At 38.7% G+C, this 22313-nt stretch overlaps 1 protein-coding gene across 7 annotated transcripts in view; it reads right to left on the reverse strand.

Moving 5' to 3' along the window:
- The window catches only part of FKBP5 (FKBP prolyl isomerase 5), a 107326-nt gene extending 85391 nt beyond the window's left edge, over positions 1-21935 (reverse strand). For 2 of the 7 annotated variants that reach the window (XM_082637267.1, XM_082637266.1), the window contains exons 1-2: positions 21806-21935; positions 16319-16423 (exon numbers count right to left, since the gene is read on the reverse strand). The gene's annotated coding sequence lies outside the window, so the exon portion shown is untranslated. Of the gene's footprint in view, positions 1-16318; positions 16424-21015; positions 21230-21257; positions 21435-21805 lie in introns of those variants that run through there. The other 5 variants (XM_082637270.1, XM_082637269.1, XM_082637272.1 and 2 more) reach the window with 3 other exon arrangements.
- Between the last annotated feature and the right edge of the window lie 378 nt (positions 21936-22313).

The raw sequence follows: 22313 nt of genomic DNA on the forward strand, positions 1-22313 counted from the left end.
AATTCCATTTATATGAAATGTCCAGAATAGGCAAATCTATAGTGACAGAAAATAGACTGGTGATCTTCTAGGGTAACAGGGAAATAGGGAGTGACTGCTAACGGGTATGAGATTCCTTTGGGGGTGATAAAGTGTTCTGAAGTGGGATAATGGTGATAGTTGTATAACTCTGTGAATATACTGGAAACCAATGACTTGTACACTTTAAAAGGGGTGAATAGGGCTTCCCTGGTGGCGCAGTGGTTGAGAGTCCGCCTGCCGATGCAGGGGACACGGGTTTGTGCCCCGGTCCAGGAAGATCCCACATGCCACGGAGCGGCTGGGCCCATGAGCCATGGCCGCTGAGCCTGCGCATCCGGAGCCTGTGCTCCGCAACGGGAGAGGCCACAACAGTAAGAGGCCCGCGTACCACCAAAAAAAAATAAAATAAAAAATAAATAAATAAAAGGGGTGAATATTATGCTATGTGAATTTTATTTCAATAAATCTATTCTATTATCCAGCTTTCTATTATTCTATTGAATGGATGGACCATAATTAATGATATACATTGCTTCCAACTTATCTATTCTATGTAACACTGCTATGAACAGTTTTGTGCCTAGGCTTTTACCATATCATATAATTAAGGGTATGAATTCTGTTAGTAGGAATCTTGGCTTGACAACATAGCAGCTGTATGATCTCGGGCAAGTCAGTTAACTTCTTTGTGCCTCAATTTCCCCATATATGACATGAGGTTAACAGTATTCACACCTCTTGGAATTCTGAGAATTAAATTAAGTAACGCATGTAAAGGGCTCTGCATGGTGCCTGTCACATAGTAAACTATCAACATTAGTGGTAGAGGTAGCTATTATAATTGTTATTCTAGTTTGTGCTATTTTCTGAAGATGACTTCCAGAAGTGGTATCACCACCTCAAAAAACATGGACATTTATATGACTGAATACATTGTGCCAAACTACATTTCAAAAGGGGTGCACTAGTTTTTGGCACTAGTAGTAAATATATGAGAGAACCAGAGTAATCATGCCATCATCAACGTTATGTTATAATAAATTTGTTCTGTTAATTTAACAGGCGTCTCACTTTAACTGTTCATTTTTGCTGCTTTTGATCCTTAGCAGCTTGAAACCTAATAGTTTTCTAATTATCATATGAATCCTGCATATCTGGAGCATCTACTGAACGTGAAATCTGTACAAGACCCTATACTGGGGGCTACAATAGAAACTGAAAATGAGTAAGGCCAAGGATTTTGTGTGAGGTAAGGCAAAGAAACATTTTAATGGTAAGGTAACTATGATTGATTATAATCGAGCTATGAAGTATTTATGAGGGTAGGGAAAAGAGAGCAGAGTTTATAAAGGTTTATAAAGTAGAGAAAAGACAGCAGTGTTTGAGCTGGTTCTCGAAGGGTGGACATAATTTCAACTGGCAAGGGTGTGGCAAGAGTAAAATCAAGGCTGGTAAAAGAACACAGCACATTCCAAGACTATGCGGCTTGAGTACAAAGTGGCTAGGGGAGGGAATGGTGACAGAACAAGGTACAGGGTGCTCTGGGAACACAAAGAGGACCCTCTAAAGCAGAGCCAATGACCATGGGAGCTGAGGAGGAGAGTTTCTCCCAGGGCAAACAGCATGCAGAAAAACACAAAGACACAAATCATGGTGACCCATGCAGGGAACTGCATGTAATCCAATTTAGCTAAAGTGAAGTGTACATGTGGGAAGGAGGCCGATGATGCTAAATAAATAGGCAGAGGCCTGACTGTGAAGGACTCTGTGTGCCAGAATAAGGCATTTGAACTTTATTCCAAAGGAAATAGAGAACTGAAGCATTTTAAAGAAAAGAAGTGACAATCAGACTGACTTGAAAAATTTTTTTCTCTGGCAATCCTCCAAGAGCTTCCCATCTCACACAGAATAAAATCCAGTCGTTCTTATGCTTAAAACCCCACACGCCGGTCAGTGGCTATCTCTGAAATTATTTCCTATTGCTCCTCCTCTCACTCACTCTGCTTTTGTGACACTGGCTTTCTTGCTGTACCCTTCAATACACCCCTACTCAGGGCTTCTGCACTTGCTGCCCCCTCTGCCCGGAACTCTTGCCCCAAACAGCTGCACAGTTTGCTCCCTCACTTCCGTCAGGTCTCTGTTCAAACACTTTCTTATCAGAAAGGCCCTCCCTATTACCCAATATAAAAGAGCAAGAAACAATGGCAATCAATCCTACCATTTTTTTCCCTCCACTTACCACCGGGCACATGTATTTATCTGTAAGTTTCCCGTCTCTCTTTACTAGAATATAAGTTCCAGGATGGATCCTCTCAATTACCCTGATAACAGGAACCGTTATTAGCGTTTCCAGATGGCGAAATTCAGGTGCATAATATTGCTAGTGCACAGTGGAACAAGGCAGAATGACTTCTGAGCCTGCACTCGAACCATCTCACACACTGAGTCAAGTGAAGTTGCAGGTTCCTGGCTTTGATTCTAGATTACTTCCAGTGAATAGGCTCCATCCAGACAAGCACCAAGATAGTGTACTCTAAATTCATGCTATGTTCTTCTAAAAAGACATGCATCTTATCATTTGTTATTAGCCAAGTTTCAATCGCCAGGAAACATTTTTAAAATGATCAGTTAAGGGGCCTCCCTGGTGGCGCAGTGGTTGAGAGTCCGCCTGCCGATGCAGGGGATACGGGTTCGTGCCCCGGTCTGGGAGGATCCCATATGCCGCGGAGCGGCTGGGCCCGTGAGCCACGGCCGCTGGGCCTGCGCGTCCGGAGCCTGTGCTCCGCAACGGGAGAGGCCACAACAGTGAGAGGCCCGCATACCGCAAAAAGAAAAAAAAATAAAAATAAAAAATAAAATGATCAGTTAAAATGCACAAGGTATCTGGACTTTCATCTATTCAACTATAAGCTGTACTTTTTCTTGTTTTAGACCCACAGATATTAAAACAAGATGCAAAGATTTTATGAAACCAGAAGGAACATAGCACATGACACCAAAACTACTTTTCCAAGAGCTTTTTTCAAGTATAATAGTCAACTTCAGGAATAAAACTAACTCCATCTTTAAAATATTCACACCAAAATTTTCTGAGGTATTACACCAAAGAAAGAACATGGTGGCTACCTGGAAAACATCCAGTAAATACAGTATCATATGTAGAGAAAAAGAATGAAAGTGAGATCCCAGTAACATTGCTCCTGATTCTTTTCCTACTCCTCAGATTACCTACTTCTTTCCTTGATTATTCTTTCATCCCATCTCCTATTATTGCAAGTATCTCTTTTCAAAAAGCAGTTTTCAATCAACAGCTTTTCCCCTGTCAACCACTTCATACCAGAACTCATCCACTCTTAATTTCAAATATGGCCTCTATTAAGATAACTTCCAGATCTAGTTATAATTTCTCCCTCTTCCCTTCTCCTGTTTTTAATCTCTCCCAAATTGCCTGGCTATAGATACTCAGTACTTCAGGACCCTTTTTTATCCCTATTTTTAAAAGAAAATTCACTTTTTCAAAATTGGCTCCTTCTCCATTTACTTTATCATCTTTATTGTCTGGTTATTCTCCTACAACTTTAATTTTTCTCTATTTAATCAACAGGACCTGCCAACTGTTCATTGTGTTTCCTACTATCTTACTTTCCAATTCCATAGCTATCACCACATTCTGGGTTTTCTTCCTTTCCTTCCTGAGTCACCACAGCCCTCCAGCTGACCTGCCTACCTCCAGCCTACTCCCTTCCATTCATTCTGTACATACTGCCAGTAAACCTCTCTCACACGGTACACACCCCAGTTCAAGGACTTAGAAGAGTTCCCCAGCATAATAAAACTAAACTTCTCAAATCAGCACTCAGGGCCTTCCACCCCTTCAGACTGTCACTCATGAACGTTTAGCTTAAACATATTAAGGAGACAAAACCCTAGAAAACCAGCAACTTGATCTTCCACATCTGGATCAGTGCAATGCACACTATAGGTCTGTAGAGAGTACAGTCCACCATCTTTCACTTGACTTCAACTACTTATGTCAGGCAGTGGGAATATATGACTTAATCCATCATCTTCTGACAACTCAAATTACCCTAAGGATTCATCTTCAAAAGCTGAACCCTTCTAATCCACAAAATGAAAGTATGTAGTTATCAAAAAATAACACCTCATATCCTTAAATGAGAGTGCAAAGTAGTATACTATCTTTAAGGGTGAATTTTCCAACATCTATAAAAAGTGTAAGTGCAAATATCCTTTAGCCCAGCAATAGCACTTCCGGGAAATTACCTATATTCTCACAGAAGAAAACAAAATTATATGTGGAAGGAATATTAAACACTGTTGTAATGGTTAAAAAAAAGGGAGGGGGGAACAATTGAAATTTCCTTAATTGACTATTATTATACATCTCCACAATGGAATATTATGCAGCAATTAAAAATAAAGAAGCAGGACTTGCCTGGTGGCACAGTGGTTAAGAATACACCTGCCAATGCAGGGGACATGGGTTTCAGCCCTGGTCCGGGAAGATCCCACATGCCGCGGAGCAACTAAGCCCATGTGCCACAACTACCGAGCCTGCGCTCCAGAGCCTGCAAGCCACAACTACTGAAGCCTGCGCACCTAGAGCTCATGCTCCGTAACAAGAGAAGCCACTGCAATGAGAAGCCCACGCACCGCAACAAAGAGTAACCCCCACTCACCGCAACTAGAGAAAGCCCGCACGCAGCAACAAAGACCCAACGCAGCCAAAAATAAATAAGAATTTTAAAAATAAAAAAATAAAGAAGCAGTTATATATGAATTGATAGGGAAAGATGTTTAAGAATGGCATGAAGGGGGAAAAAGCAAGTTATACAACAGTGTAAATTACTATTCTATTTGTATGAAAAAATGCATATACATTTGTAAATGCAAGAAAATATCTAGAAAAAATATACCAACCATTAATAATAGCAAATTCTGGAGAATGGGATTCAGGGGAAGAAACAAGGGATTTTTACTTTTTGTACTGTGTGTGTGTGCATGTACATACACACATATGTATCTTTTAAAATAAATAATCAATTTATTTATTTTTAAAAAAGGGCAGAGCACAGCAAAGACTCTTAACTTTGGATGAATATAATTGATCTTGATTATCCACATTGCAGGAAATATGAGCTACTCAAAGTGCTTAATGAGAAACTCATCCATTCATTCAGCAACTACTTATGGAACACTTACTATATGTCAGGCATTGTGCCTGATGATACTGCCATAACTGTGAACAAGACAGACCTAGTCCCTGCTCCATTTTTCCAGTTTCTCCTGTAAGAACCACTTTGACTTCCAGGTCTGTGTTCTCATTATGCCTATTATGCCTACTGTTTCCCATAAAATAGACACAAATTAATAGAATAATTACATCAAACAAAAACAAAAGCTTTAAATGTTATTAACTCCTATTTCCTTCATAATTAATTTAAAAAGTTAACAGAAACACAATTTGTGAAAGAACAACTGAACAAGCACCACTTCAAATGAACAAAATTTAAAAAGTAATTTAGATGTTAAATGAAATTTAAGGGAAATTAGCTAAGAAAATTCAAAAGAAAAAAACATTATAGGAAATTTTTATTTTCTTCATTTGTATTTTCTTACTAAATTCTTCTACAATAACCATGTACTACTATACAATAAGAAGGAAGTAAACGTTGTTTTTGAAAACCCTCTGTTGCAACAACAGATCAGCTACTGCCTAAAGTCCAACCCCCTAACCCATTATACAAGGCCCTTTATGGTATGGCCTTGTCGAGACTCCTTGTTTTGTCAGCCCAGAGCCCATTCCAACCTCTGCTGCAAACAGCATTCTGGGACTTTCCACTGGGGAATCACTGCTCCTCACCTCCTGGGGTGGGCCCAATCCCCAGTCTTTGCCAGTCAGAGCTTTTTATCCCCTTGGCCACCCCAACAGTTCAGAGGTGAACACATGACCCTAACAGATCCAAATCCAAATCAATCCTGAAAAGAGGCTAATTTTAATGAGGCTATTAAAATGATTATAAGTGCTGACATATAATACAGCTAAATTTCCTAGAAGAACTTTGTAATAAATAGAATTCTCATTTAATGTGGTCCCTGAATATTCTGTGTGACTATAACTTCAAATCACAAAACTGGCAGTGAAAACAGTCATAACTGATCGCTTTTGTTGAAACAGAACAGCAACAAAAATACAATATTAGAAAATTCCCGTTTCTAAAAAGCTATTAAAACTTGATGCTGTCTCAAAGAATGCTGAAACCATATAAATCACATCCTGTTAAAATAGCTAAGTATAGAAACAGTAAGAAAATACAGGTTATGCAGCATATATGTTAATCACTTATCCTCTGACAGAAATCTTTTAAACAACTTCAAAAATAAAGCTCCTACAGGTAGTATTTCATGAGGCACCTAAAATGCCACCATCCTAAAACAAACAAAAAAAATCCCAAACCCAAGCATTTGAAATATATTTAACTTTTAAAATAATTTTTATCGGGACTTCCCTGGTGGTCCAGTGGGTAGGACTCCGCGCTCCCAATGCAGGGGGGCCCAGGTTCGGTCCCTGGTCGGGGAACTAGATCCCGCATACCACAACTAAGACCCGGAGCAGCCAAAATAAATAAATAAATAAATTTTTAAAAAAAATCATCTTTATTTAAAAAAATAATAATCTTTATCAGTTAACCATTTTCCTTTCAACACTAAGAAAACTATAGAGTATATTAATAAATTACAGGGGAACAAACTTCAATGCAATATGAGAAAATAAAACTTAACCATTAGAATTTCCTAAGAGTGAAATGGACTGTCTTGTAAAACAGGGACCTCTCCCCTTCCCTGGAACTAAAACTAAAACCAAAACTCTGTAATTCTCTGAAAATAAGATATCCTTGAAGAATTCAACTGCTGTGCCAGCTGTTTTATTTCTTGAGAGTATAGCTGAACACATATTATAATCCACTGCATTTTTTCTAGCATTGCACAATTTTCCTGGCACACGATGTGCATACTGTATTTATTATCATATTTAAGCATCTGACAGCATTGTTATAAGAATCCATAATATTATTCTCTAACTAAATGCACACATAAATTTTTCAGTCTTCAAACAGCCATGGATTTCAGTAGTTAAGTATCATATATATTTTTTCCACAAAGTCTAAATACAATACATTTCCTGAACTTTTAGCTTTCAGTTTCCTGTTCGTCAATGGCTACAATTCTAGAGGCAATACATAAACACACCCTAGCCATGGTATTTCCACTCCTGACAACAGTGGATGTGAACTTAATATGACCAAATATAACTACAGTGCATATAAATGGTATATCACAGCTAACACAGCAATAGCAGGAATTAAGCTATAAAATGGAAATATAAATTATATTCCTTATTAAGAATTCACATAACCTCCTTTTATAACTTAGAACTCAGAAAAAGTTTCTCTCCCATGAAAAACTGATAAGCTTTCTTTATCAGACAATAACTATGAAACCCATCCTGTTTCCTTTTTTCTCCTGCTTGCCAGGAAGCTCAGAGCTAAATTTAATGTTCAAATACAGAAAATATTTTGCCTCAGATTATTGCTGTAAAGATTTCTTTCCACTCCCTCATCCTGCTCCTTATTTCTCAAGTGATTTATGCTTAATTTCTGACTTTGTTTTTAATGTTTCTTGCCTTTTTAGTTTTAATTACAAGCTATCAAATCTTCTCAATGAATATAGAGTATAAAGAAACTTAATTTAAAAGATTATATCTTTACATCACTGAATAATCTGTTAATCCAATTTATATAAAATGTAGGTCCTAAAATGTATATTTATTTTCCCCTTTCAAAGTTAATTGTTTCACATAATTCATGATTCACTTTTAGAAAAGTCATTGGCAAGTCTTCAAAATAAAAGACTGGTAAAATGACACACGGATCAAAACAAATTACTAAATTAGGGACACTAGATTAGGAGGATTAGTAATTTTTAAATGTTTTTAATTCACTAACAAAATTGGTCTGGCAAAGTTAAGATTGTCATAAAAAATTAACTCACATAAAGTGTACTAAAATCTTATTTACTGTTATCAGCATTTTAGATGCAAAATGACAACAGGTATAAAAATATTTAAATAGCCTAGGAATCTTAAGAAAAGAGGGAAACTTGGTCACACTTGTTTAGAAACTATAGACACACACATATATGAAAATATTCAGTATATGGTAATACCAAAAAGTTTGTTAAGTGGAGATAAAATGAGATATTAAGAAAATGAACAAAAACAACACGAAGATGAAAAGAAACTACAACCCAAACTGACAAATCCAGCTGAAAACTAAACAAAAATATACCATGAATTAAACAAAAAACCTAAGCATAGTCATATTAAACATGGAAAAGAGAAATGAACACATTTTGTAACAAAGACTACAGTCTACAAGAATGCATAATATTAAAGCTCTTCACTTTTAGAAGCCATAAATAAAAAAATAGAAAATGATAATAAATGGAAGAAGACAGCCAAATAATTTATATAAAAGTTACAAAAACCAACTGTTCCTTTCTCTCTCAACATATGAGAATTGCAAGACATACCCAAAGAAGTTAAATTACAAAAAACTTAATATTCTAAGGATGAAGTTAACAGCAAAATGTGTTACTATATAAATTACTATATAATTTATACAGCATTATTATATACTATACAGCATAGTATATAGTATTAATATATACTATATTTATGTTGTATATATAACATATATCATACAGTATTATATATAGTATATATAACATATAGTTATATAGAGTAGAATTTATAGTACTATTACTCTATAAATTTACAAGGAAAGGCTAGTAACCACTCATAAAATATAGCTTAACAGACTTCTTTCAAACAACAATAAAACAGTTCAACATAAAAAAAATTTAAAAACAAACTCCTATATATTATCTGAAGAAAGGGGCTGAGAGAAACACACACACACACACACACACACACACACAGTCCTCAAAAAAGAAATCTAAAATTTAATTTTGAAGCATTTCTCTTCCCCCCTAATAGCATAAATAGAAGTTAAAATTTGTTATAAAGAGTAATCATCTAAATACAAAACAAGTCACAGATCATAAGAGAGAAAAAAATCCCTTCTCCCTTCAGAAAAATGAAGACAGGAAAAAGAAACCAAACCATGGGAAATACAACTAAGTGATCTGATACAAAGCACTGAGGACATGGAAAAAATTCTTTTGTATAGATATTTGTGTATTATACAATTCAACTTCACAGTGTTTGAAAATGATAAAGAAAAATTAGTATTTCAGTAAAAATGAATCCAGTTAGAAGTCTTCTTTTCTTTTTTTTTTTTTTAAGGAATATGGCAGGATGAGCAGAGAGGTCGAGGGTATTTTTATGTAACCCAAGACACTTTTTCTTTCTTTAATCATGGGAAAGAATATAGAACCTGAAAAGATTGCCAGCTGTGAAATAATTTTATGACAAAATTATGCTTAAAGTGACTAAAAAGTATTTGTATGTCACACAAATTTTCAAAATGCAGGGAGAGCATCTTGTCAAAGTTAAAACAAGACATTTCAAGGGAAGAAAAGTAGTGTGATGGTGACTTGGAGATGAAGAAATGACATTAATGAGAAAAAATTACGTGCTCTGTGTAAAAAGGGAAGGGAGTACTTATTGAGCAACTAGAGTATCCAGACACTAAGCTTAGGGCTTTATAAAAGACATTCCAACACATTGCATCTAGGTAGGAAACCAATATAGAAGAAAACAATGCTTAAGTAAGTTTCTCACCATTATGTGTGGCGTACGGTAAAATGTAAGAGACGAAGGAAGATGTAAAGTTAGAGACTACTGTACTAGTAGAAGTACACAGCTGGGGGCTGTGAGGTGGAAGTACAATAGTTCCTAACTTTTCATGCTAATCTTACTGGACTATCAATCACTCTGTAAAAGAACCTGTGTTCCACCATGACAGAAACAGAAGTCCACTTTTTTTGAGAATGGTATTTATGTTTACAACACTATTATATTTATAATTTACAACTCTAAAAATAAAAGAAAGAAAGCCTTTTGTTCCTAAAGAAGATTTTGGAGCCTTGGTTTTATTTTTTAATTTTATTTTTTTAATACATTTATTTTATTTATTTTTGGCTGTCTTGGGTCTTCGTTGCTGCGCGCAGGTTTCCTTTAGTTGCGGTGAGCAGGGGCTACTCTTCCTTGCAGTGTGCAGGCTTCTCATTGCGGTGGCTTCTCTTGTTGCAGAACACGGGCTGTAGGTGCACAGGCTTCAGTAATTGTGGCTCACAGGCTCTAGAGTGCAGGCTCAGTAGTTGTGGCACACAGGCTTAGCTGCTCCGTGGCATGTGGGATCTTCCCAGACCAGGGATCGAACCCGTGTCCCCCGCATTGGCAGGCAGATTCTTAACTACTGCGCCACCAGGGAAGCCCTGGAGCCTTGGTTTTAAATATCACTTTAAGAATAGTAATGCCCGTCCAAGAAGTGTGATCATGGGCTTCTCAATGAGAATAGAGTGAATTATTACCACATTATTCCTGGCAGTAAAATTATTTCTTACCTTGGTGTTTGATAGCTGTTAGTAGAAAGATTATTGGTAATACTACTGTAATTCCCATCCAGATGGTTAAGAATCATACTAGGACGACAGTAAAAAAGCAGTCCTGATTTAGCTCTGAAAGGTACAGGCCACTAATTAATTAGCTGTGGATCCTGACTTTACTTCCTCTGGACCTCAACGTCTCATCTGTACAGTAAGACTGCTGGACTAGAGCATACTTCCCTAACTTCCTCCCCCTTTTTCCCTCTCCCTGGCCCTTTCTACTTTATGACTTCATTGATTTAGGATCTAGACTGGGATTTTTGAGGACAGAGAGGAAAATAGCAGAAACCCACTAAACTCTGGAGAAAAGGAATAAGAATTATGTAAACAACTAGAATATGGACAGAAAAAGAGAAAGCCCAAAATACATGTTTACAAAAACAAATGGACAAATTAAAGAGGCATAATGGTTCAGAATAGAGGATCATGAGCTTCACTGTCAAAATTAATATGATAGTAGTTTCAGTTATATGACATCAGGAGAGATAGTGAGAAATGCTAGAGATACAGACTTAGAAATGTTATTTGTAACACTCAAGAATGCTTTACAAATAACCCAAGAAATCTTCCCAAGTTCCCCCAGTACATATGGAAAAGATGCCATACTCCCTGGCTTAATCATTCATAATTCTGCCCTAACATAATCACTCACTATTTTCCAACAGGTTATTCCCTCTAGTCCATTTGGCTTCATCATTTCAGACAAACCTATGAAATCTCCCCTTCATTGTCACTCAGTGTTCTGTCAAATGCTTTCTCCCTTCTTTCAAGTTATAATAACAATTTATCATGCTCTAACCATGTTTGAGGCACCATTCTAAGCACTTGACATGTATAAACTCATTTAATTCTCTCAACATCCTAGGAAGGAGGTCAAGTAACTTGCTAAAGATTACACAGTAACAGAGCCAGGATTCCAACACAGGCAAACTGGCTCCAAGGAGTCTGTCCTCCTAACTTGCTAACTAGTCCTACAAGGTTTAGATGGAGTTCTGTCACCTTCCTGAAGTTCTCACCTGCTTAGCAATTATTCTTGCCTCTTGAGACCTTAAGTAAACCGCTCCTTTGTCACTTACCACAAGACCTAGGTTGTTATTTATCTTTTGTGCACATGTTCTATCTTTTCTAAGGACAGGATCTTGTCTTATTTATTCTGTAACAACACTACTTAGAACCTAACAGGACTTATTATCTGGAACACAGAAGTGCTTATTAATGAGACTATAATAGCATTTAATATTTATTGAAGACATATGCCAGGTTCTGGGCTAAGTACTTTATATGTATTGTCTCATTTATTCCTCACAACCCTTAGGTAGGTATTAATACTGCCTGCACCTCCCATTATTATAGATGAAGAAACTGAGGCTTAGAGAGAAGCTACATATCTTGACCCATATCACAAAGTGGTGGTGACAGTCTTACTTAAGGGTCTAATCAGAATCTTAATCTCCAGCCAACCACAAAACACCCTGAAGAAAGAATCAGTCCTAACAACAACTCAGTTCAACTTTCACTTACTCTGCAGCACTATGCTGAACACCAGGGATTCAGAATTAGAGGCACAGCTGCTGCCCTCATGAAACTCACAGTGCACTAAGACTTCAGGACCAAACTTTGATATCACAGGCAGAGCCACCATCATCAAAACTTAAGGAAGATTTTAACTTATATTTTAAATCAAAATATCTAAATAGTCCTTGGAAACTCTTCCATCCCATTCCTTCTCTCTTCAGGCTTCCCCCACTCCCTCTACCCTAGGACTCATCTCTCTACTTTCTGTATTATCGAGTAGAAGGATCCCACTAATCCTGACAACTATTAGAATGTCTAAATTTATCAGTAGCTCAGACTCAAGGGTCTATTTGGCAAATTCCATGTCCATAATGAAATATGGGCAATGGACAGCAAGGAGAAGCAGCAAAAAGAGGGAGATGAAAGTCACACTGTATAGCAAAGTTAAGAAAAAGCAAGAAAAGCAGGAGAGTGGACACAAATAGAAGGTGAAAGTGAGTCCAGAATAAATCCAGTAGAGAGATGTAGATAAATGAAAACACTAAAATCTAATTCATTTTGCGAATACTGACTCCTTTAATTATTTCTTTCCTAACGTCTAATGGAAACAGAAAAATACGAAGGTGAAACAATCACTGAAAAAATCATTAACCAGGAACAGTATATAAATCAGGAGTTTTTCCCCTGAAAAACCACTCATTTTAGAAATTCAGAGCTGCAAAAAGACCTTAGAACACTATCTAATCCAACCCATTCATTTTACAATTAATATAAGGCTCAGTAAGGTTAAGTAACTTTAACTTGCCCAAGATCATGTAGCAAGCAACAGTCCTGAATCTCATCCCTGTCTATGCCTACTATACTAGGCTTCCTAGAAATGGTGTAATTTTCTCTTCCATTTTCCACTCTTAATAACTATTAAATTAATTTCTGCATAAGCATCTCAGAATCCCCATATTATTCCTACTTCCCATAGAAGAAAATAATCAGATATTCTGGATTATCTAAAACAATATCAAATTTTATTCTCTTGTCCCCAAAGTCAGTAATCTTAAATTGGGTCTTGATTTCTACCAGGAAGAAATTCAAACATTTCCCAAAAGAGCAGAAAGAAGAAAGAGCTCCATAAGCTGACCAAAAGCAGCCAAGTTGATAAGCTACAATCCATTTGTAAAGGACTCAGGCCCAAGACCACTGGAGGGTGGACGACTGCTAGTGGGAAGTAGAATGGATATCACTTATTTTCCCATTTCTATTTTATATTTTCCCAACTAACCTCAGGTTCCTATCTTTCTGACAAACGTCAATTCTAGGAGCCTGTAAAAAGAAGGGAAAGTAATGAGGTAAGAGTATCATGTCACTTTCGGCACAATGGCTTTTTGATAAGAACTATCTTCGTCAGGAAATATGCCACAAGGAATAGAAGGGTTTTTGGGTAAACCCACAGATCTTTATTTTTACCATAAAAACACAAGAAGTCCTGAAAATGTGTTATATACACTCAGTATTTCCCCCACTGCAAAGCACCTGCAGATATTCTGGGCTGGAAGGAACTCATTCTGGGCTATTTCTGTGGTCCAAGAAAGTCTGCTGCCTATATCCCTTGATAAACTGTGGGCCCTGCTGGCCATTGTTCACGAGGTTATTTGAGCTGAGTGATTTGGAAATCGTCTCTATCACCTTGGTTTAAATATAATGATTTCCTAGCCCTTAAAAATTATGTGTTTGCTTATAAGACTCACTGAAGCCTTCTCTGAAAGGGAAGAAAATGCCCTATTTTACTTTAGGAACATATCTTAATTTTGATATGTATGAAGTTCATTATAGATTAGGGATAACTTCCTGCTAACATGTTACCCAAATTAGGACAACTGGAGTGGAAATGAAAAAGGACGAAAAGATAAAAAGACATTTAAAAACAAAGTGATTTAGTGACTCACTGAGCTTAAGAAGCAAAGGAAAAGTAAAAAATGACCAGTAAGAATAATGGTGTCACAAACAGCTAAAGAGGAAAGTCAGGAAGAGAAGCGTTTTGACTGGGGGTGGAGAGAGGGGGTGTTGGTGTGCAGTTGCTACAGAGATGGTATTTAAACATATTTAGTTTCAAGACATAAGTGAAAATTTGGGCCTCAGTTTTGCAAGGCCTGGAGTTTAGACATAAGATATAGATTTGGAGCCTAAAAAAGCACAGCAATGACTGAGTTTTTAGAGAAAGAGAAAGTAACAGCAAAACATTTAGACAAGAGCATTCCTCAGACACTACACCTTGAAGATAATCTAACTTACCAGATGAACAGTACTACCTTATTCTATAGATTAGAATATTTGGACTAATTTATTATAAATAAAAAGCTAAAAAATTAATCTTTCTTTTCCAGGCTATGAATTGACAGAAAGGAACTTAGAATAAAAATAGTTTCATAATTACTGATTGTCCAAAGTTAAGTCTCTGAGTTAAAACACACTGCTTTTCAGGTTTCTCTATTTACAACGAAACTTTTGAAAAAATTGAAAGAAAAATCTGGTACACTAATACCACTACTATTTTACAATATTTGTGAGAATGTATCAGTTTTTAAAAGCACACTATCCAAAATGTTGATAATTAATAAATCTGAAGAATGGGTATATGGAGGTTCATTATTATTCTTTCCAGTTCTGTGTATGTTTGAAACTTTCATAATAAAAAAGTCTAAAAAAAAAAAGGCAACCTACAGATATTTTTAAAGTTCTATCTGCAGTTAGGATTTGACAACTCAAAACAAAATTCTAAAAACTTTTCAAATAATGTTTTACTCATGCTCAATAGACCAATGAAATTTAGTGTATATGAAAGGGAGATAAGGCCCTGTCATTTCAGAGGAACATGAATATGTTCATTAAATGGAGAAAGTCCTCCTTTTATCCATGTTGGTTGAGTTGGACATTTGTCATTTTTCTCTTCAAAGAACTTATATTTGTTAAAGAAAAATATATAGACCATATAAATGTATGGTTTTTGTTAGTAAAGGCAATATAAATGTTCATCCCCAGTTATCAATGATTAATTTGTTGAAACTGCTGGCTAGTCATTCTGTTACTTCAAATCATATTCCACTCTAGTAGATAACCAAATAAACAAATTTCTTATGTGGATGCAAAAAAAACTGATTAAAAATGAATATCCATAAATAATGCCCAATCCTAAATTGTGAAGAACACATATTTAAGATTATATAAAATAGTAAGTCGAGAAAAAACGCTGAACGTTTTAAACAACTGACATGGTTTTAGGGCTGCTGTAGAGTGATTTGCTTTAAATTAAACCTATTTAAATCACGGTTTAAACTAAGAGTGAGCATCAAATTCACCACCTTAGATTTACCACTTACCTACGATCAAGATTAGTTCATACGGTTTACGAGCACCAATCCTTCCCCCTACTATAAATACCACCCAAAAATGACAACCAGCTTTGTTTGCCTCTTCTTTGTCTGGTGAGTTCTAGGACAGTAAAGATTGCACGTTTGTGCAAAACCTAGCACACTGAAGGTATGCAACTCTCTTAACAGGAATTATCACTACCTTCAATTCCCAGGAAGCTATCGCTAGGTATCAGTCTCATTCCCTAGGTGACTTACACAGGATAACAAAATAAAGCACAGTTTCCTGGCTGGCAGTTTGCCTTGAATTATTTTCAGGATCTTGTTTCTTCTAACAGAAATATGCTGCCGGGATTCCCTGGTGGCGCAGTGGTTGAGAGTCCGCCTGCCGATGCAGGGGACACGGGTTCGTGCCCCGGTCCGGGAGGATCCCACATGCCGCGGAGCGGCTGAGTCCGTGAGCCATGGCTGCTGAGCCTGCGCGTCTGGAGCCTGTGCTCCACAGCAGGAGAGGCCACAACAGTGAGAGGCCCGCGTACCACAAAAAAAAAAAAAAAAAGAAATATGCTGCCGTGAAACTTCAAAGAGAAGCAGCATAGATACATATATGTAGAGACAAAAGACTGTCAGTAATTCTCTTCTCCTACATCATTATTAAAGCACTGCTTAATTTCAAATTGAGGTATTTCACTTTTTTCAGAAACAGGGTCATTCTCATCTTCAACAAATTTTTATAGTTTTCCCTTATGAAAATAAAAGTTACATACCATAAAATGCACGGATCTTAAGTATTCAGCTGGGTAAATGTGAACAAATGTATACACCAACAGTTGGTGAATCTGGAAGTCCCTCGTACTGGTCTTGCAACTGTTCTGTAAGTTAAAAGTTACATGAAAATTAAAACTTACCCCAAAAGTGTACACTTGAATTCCATAGCTTGATTCCCAAATCAAGGTACAGAATATTTCCATTACCCTAAAAAGTTCCTTTTTGCCCCTTTCCAGTCATCCACAGCCCTTACCCAGAAACCACTGTCCTGATTTCTATCACCATACCTAAGTTTGGCCTGTTCCTGTATTTTTTATAAATGGCATCTTATAGTACATACTTGTGCTTGGCTTCTCTTGCTCTGAATAATATTTCTGAGATTCATTTATGTCACTGTATGAATCATTAGTTCATTACTATTGTGAAAAAGCTGCTATGAACATTTTCATCAGTCTTTCTGTGTACATGCACTTTATTCCTCTTGGTGTAGCAAGATTTCATTAAAAAAAAAAAAAGGTTTCACATATAAATAAGCCTGTGAAGTCACATAGTATAGACAGATGGATTGATTTATATATATACATATAGCAAACATACAGTTACATATATAATGCAAATATATATAGCATAGATACTTTATCTACCTGTGTGTATATAAATGTGTGTGTGTCTCTACAAATGGATTCTGAGAGGTCCACCTAGGACCAACAAAGATATTTTAAAAGACCTTATAGGGCTTCCCTTGTGGCACAGTGGTTAAGAATCTGCCTGCCAATGCCAGGGACACGGGTTCGAGCCCTGGTCTGGGAAAATCCCACATGCCGTGGAGCAACTAAGCCCGTGCACAACTACTGAGCCTGCGCTTTAGAGCCTGCAAGCCACAACTACTGAAGCCCGCAGTGCCTAGAGCCTATGCTCTGCAACAAGAAAAGCCACAGCAATGAGAAGCCCTTGGCGTACCGCAACGAAGAGTAGCCCCGGCTCGCCGCAACTAAAGAAAGCCCGTGCACAGCAACAAAGACCCAGCTCAGACATAAATAAATAAACAAATAAACAAACAAATAAATAAATAAATTCATTTTTTAAAAAAGACCTTATAAAGTTCATAGTGCAGGTAAATTTAAGATAGGAAAGATGACATTTCCATTTTTCTTAATAAGTATGTTTTAACCTAAGACTAATTCAAAAGAGAAACAAATTTCTTTCCATGTAAGTTACCCTGTTTTGCTTCAATGAAATACCTTTCTTCTCATAACAAATCCCCTTCTCAAACTAGAGTTTCAAAACATTAAATATTACCATACACCATGTAATAATTTTTTATGCTAGGGGCCAAATCCAAAATCTGTCAATATTTTATTTTACTGTCTTGCTTTTTTAAAAAGTTAAAAACATGGAAATAATTCCATTGGCTAACATTTAACATGGGTAAAGACCATTTCATCCTCATTGAGAATACTGTATATTCTGAAAAAGGCTAGGATGTTTTCTCCGTTCCAAAAAGTAACTTACTACAGTATTAAGTCTGTGATAGAGACATTCTAACCTTCAAATTCTGTGTGTAATTTTCGGCAGACAGTAGAGGAGGATCTTTAACTTCCAGAGATAGAACACTGAGAAACATACACACAAATCTGATTCTTGATGAGATCAATTTGAAATTCCCAACCCTGTTTTTAATAATCAGATGATCATTTTCAGGGGACTAGGAATGGCTCCTTATTTAACATCATACATAAATTGCCAAGACTGAGGCTGAACACTACAAACGGTTCCAGAAATTTACCATCATCTGCTTTAGGAAGGGTTTGCAACTACAAAAGGGGAAAAAAAACCTCTTCTAGCCTTTGATCTTTCTCCATCTTTTATTCTTCCTTCCAAACAATGAACAATTTCAAGACCATACAATTCAAATGTACTATATATATATATTTTAAAATAAATTTATTTATTTATTTTTGGCTGCGTTGGGTCTTCATTGCTGGGCGTGGGCTCTCTCTAGCTGCGGTGTGCAGGCTTCTCACTGCGGTGGCTTCTCTTGTTGCGAAGCACGGGCTCTAGGCATGCGGGCTTCAGTAGTTGTGGCTTGCAGGCTCTAGAGTGCAGCTCAGTAGTTGTGGCGCACAGGCTTAGTTGCTCCCAGCATGTGGGATATTCCCGGACCAGGGCTCAAACCCGTGTGCCCTGCATTGGCAGGCAGATTCTTAACCACTGCACCACCAAGGTAAGTCCCGTGGCTACTGTTTTTAAATCAATAGTTACGTGATTTACCTACCAACGTCCACCTAATCTCTGGTGAGTGTAGACTTAATTTTCCTTACAGTTTTGAGGACATAATGTCAGAAGTTAAAAATGCGCTGTAAAAAAATTCAGAATGTGAAACAATGAAAAAACAAAATCTAATTACTAATCAGCTAGGTTAGAAAGTTCACACAGTCTCAGAATTATAAAATGTATAAAATATTTAATTGTTCAGCATAAAATAATTACAGAACTTAGTGTGCCAAAATATATACAATATAGATTCTTTGTTAGGAATTGTGGAAAATTATATTAAAGGCCTACAGAAAATATTCTTAATGACAGATACAGCATGCATACTACTGTTAAATAAAGTAGTATTAATGTCTAACAGTATCATGTGATCTACCCTCAAATTTAGCTGGTTTAATATGTGTCCCTGTTCTTTTGTAGCTTTATTCATTCAAAAATATTTGCCCACCCCCAAACTAAAAAGGAGCCACACCTGAGGGTCAGTGACTTAAACACTCCCAACATTTATTGTGTAAATGCAAGAATTCAACTTATGCTTAATTTTGAAACTGTAATGTGGTTGATAATTTTATGATATGGTCTACTGCAAGTTAAAGTGGACAACAATCAGTAATTAAAATATGTAAAAATTGAATTTGAAAATGGTCTTTTAATTAAAGGGCACTTCTATAGTTAAAGTTCCCCAAATATGCTCTACATAAATAAAACTAAGAAATATAGCTTTAATTTATGATATGTGGTGTATTTAAGCATCATTATAGGACAATGACTATAAAACTTCTAATTACACATAGTAAACTAATATATTCCTATACACTTTAAAGGACAATTATATACATCACCCATAACCCCAGTCTCATAAGATTCCTTAAAACTACTTATACATAATAAAACCCACTCTGCACGAGTCACTGTTCAAACAATCTACCCTCACTAAACATCAAAAAGCCAACTCAGCTTTCAACAGTAATAACTTCTTCTACAGCTAGAGAAAGAGGATGCTCTTCCTTCTCTAGACTGGTTCTAAGGTAAGAAGGCTTTAGGAAACAAAACAACCTAAAATATGTATCCTTTTCCAATCCAAGGATAAACAGAAAATTGAAGATTTCACTAGTGCCTAATCCAATATTTTAAAATGTTCATGTTGAACTGGTTAAAATCGTGTTTTAAAAAAGAAATTTACCCAAAATTCCATCACTAAAAAAATTGAAGATTCAGAAACACACTTGTTTTGTTAAATATTGGAAAGACAAAGACCTCACAGCATATAAGCCTGTTGTTCTAGAGAAATAAAACATTTTATGAAGTCCATCTTTGATTTTTTTAAAAATCCCAGTCACAACTAGACTATTGGTTAAAGAGTTCACCTTTAAAAGGTGTTACTAATTAGCTATGTAAGTAACTAAAACTACCATTCAATGAAACACTAATAAAGTACCATAATTAAAAGAACTGTCCTTAAGAAGTTAAACTTACATCTCTTAAGTACAAATCATACCCAGCACAGATATAAAAAAAGACACATTAGAAGAAAATAACTGAGTAATCTAAATCAACTGTTCCTCACAAATGAAGGCTATTAATAACCTTCATAATATATTTTAAAGTAATTATACATTATTTTAAAACTTTTTTTTCTATAGATGCCCTAAATTGGTCAGGGCCATAACTGTAGATTGTTAAGTGAGGTCAGATGGGAGAGAGAGAAACAGAAAATAAGTGAAAAGTATAACAAATAAAAATTTCCCACAAGAATAAGAAGTTTTTCAACTCTATCCTTGGAAGAAAAAAACAAAACTCTTATGCGGGGGTGGGGTGCGGGAGAATTCCCACAGACTACTCAAAATACTGAACCAAAATATGCCTTAATTTTCCCTTGTCTACAATCTAACAAAACGGGAAGACAATGAAAATAAACACTCCTGTGAGCCCTCAGAGAGGCAAAGAAAGCTCCCATTCAACGCTAAGCCTTATTCCACTCCTGTAAAGTAAGCCTTATTCCATTCCTGTAAAGTAAATCCAAAACCACGAGCTCAAACAGCTTCATGAAGAATTTACTGAATGGCGGCCAAACGTTGTACACGCTACCCTGAACCACACTGAAGGATATCTAGAGTTCTGCCTTCTCCATTTACAACCTGTACCTTACTATGATGCTTTCGCCACCACTGCAGAAACCGATTTTTACAAAGATGTTCCTCCCGGCAAGTCATTGGAAAGAAGGCAATCTACACGCTGACAACACCCGCCCCCCACCTTTTTTTCCCCCCCCAATCAATACTAGTTTTGACTCCTATACTGCGGCCAGCACACCTTTTTAGAAATCATTAAGGGAGAAGGCGTTATAACGTCCCGGAGTGAACTGAATACTGAGCTCTGAAACAACTTTTCACTGGCTTTCACCTGGCACTAGGATTATCACCTGTTAGAACGGCGCCGCACCCGCACCCTCTACGAGCGGCCGAGAGCGGGGATGCTGTTCCCAGTCACTGGTCCCTGGGCGGCAGGTGAAGGCGGTGAACGCGCATCCACACCCGCCGCCCGGGGAGCGCAAACCGAAAGCCAGGACGGCGGCGGCGGGACGCTCCGTTATCCTCACTCTCGGCTGGCCCGCCAGGTGAGCGCGGCTCCATCGCGCCCGCGGCGTCCCGGTGCACGGCTCACCCCGGCTCCACTTCTCCCGCTGCCCGGGCCCCGGAAAGCGAAGTTTCTCTCCCGCCCGCGGCAGCTGCTGTTCACGCGCCGCCCGGCTCTCCGCCGGTCCCGCCGTCTGCTCCGGGCTGCCGCGGTCACGGGCGCCGGGCCTCGGGCGAGTCGGGGGCCGCGGACGGGAGCCGGGACCTGTCACCCCGGGAGGGAAACAAAAGCCGGGTGAGGACCAGCGGGCGCGACCGGCCTCTTCTCCGAGAGAGAGAGCGCGGCGGGGGGCGGGGAGCCGCTCCAGCAGCCGCCGGCTCCGCGCCTCCGGGAGGGAGCCCCTGCCCCGCGGCCCGGCGGGACGTAGAGGAGCCCCGCAGTGGAGCTAGGGGCCTCCGGCGCGCCCGCCTGGGGGCTCCCCAGGCCCCCCTGGCCCCGACGCGCCGCTCCCGGGCTGGGGAGCCGCGTGAGGGGGCGGGGAGGCGGCGCAGCGGCGGCCGGACCGCGAAGCAGGGAATTCGGCTCCCTGGGCTTAGCGACCACCCTCCCCATCCCTGCGGCCATGGAGCCAGTACCTGTCGCCGCGGTTGTTCGTCTGCTCTGTCTCTCTCCGCCTAGCCCGCGAGCCGCTGGCCCCTCAGCCCGCCCAGCAGGCCGCCCGCGCGCCGGACGCCGCCGCCCGAGACTGGCAGCGCCCGCGAACCGGCCCGAATCCCCCGGGCAGCGCCCGGCGCCGTCCCACCCCCGCCGGCCGCAGGACCCGCCTCCCATAGGGCCCCGGGGCTGTCAGTCCGCCCCCAAAAGGCGCGCGGGCTGTCGCTCCGCCTGTCCGGATTGGCGGCCGCGCGCCGTCCATGCAAATAAGGCCCCGCCCCCGACCATTTGCACCTCCGCCTTGGTGTAACCTCCGCCTCTCCACGCCAGCCCACGTGTCTGGCCCTTGCCCTTTGTGGGAGCTGGAGGGAAGGGATGGAGGAAACTGACCGACACCCCCTCACACCATCCCTTATCTCCGGGAAAACTAATGCCTAAAGAAGCTAGTTGACTAAACATATGGATCTCTCTCTGAAAGCTCTGCCCTCC

This window comes from Mesoplodon mirus (assembly GCF_964341445.2).
Source record: "Mesoplodon mirus genome assembly, chromosome: 12".
In the NCBI taxonomy this organism is placed as follows: Eukaryota; Metazoa; Chordata; class Mammalia; order Artiodactyla; family Ziphiidae; genus Mesoplodon; species Mesoplodon mirus.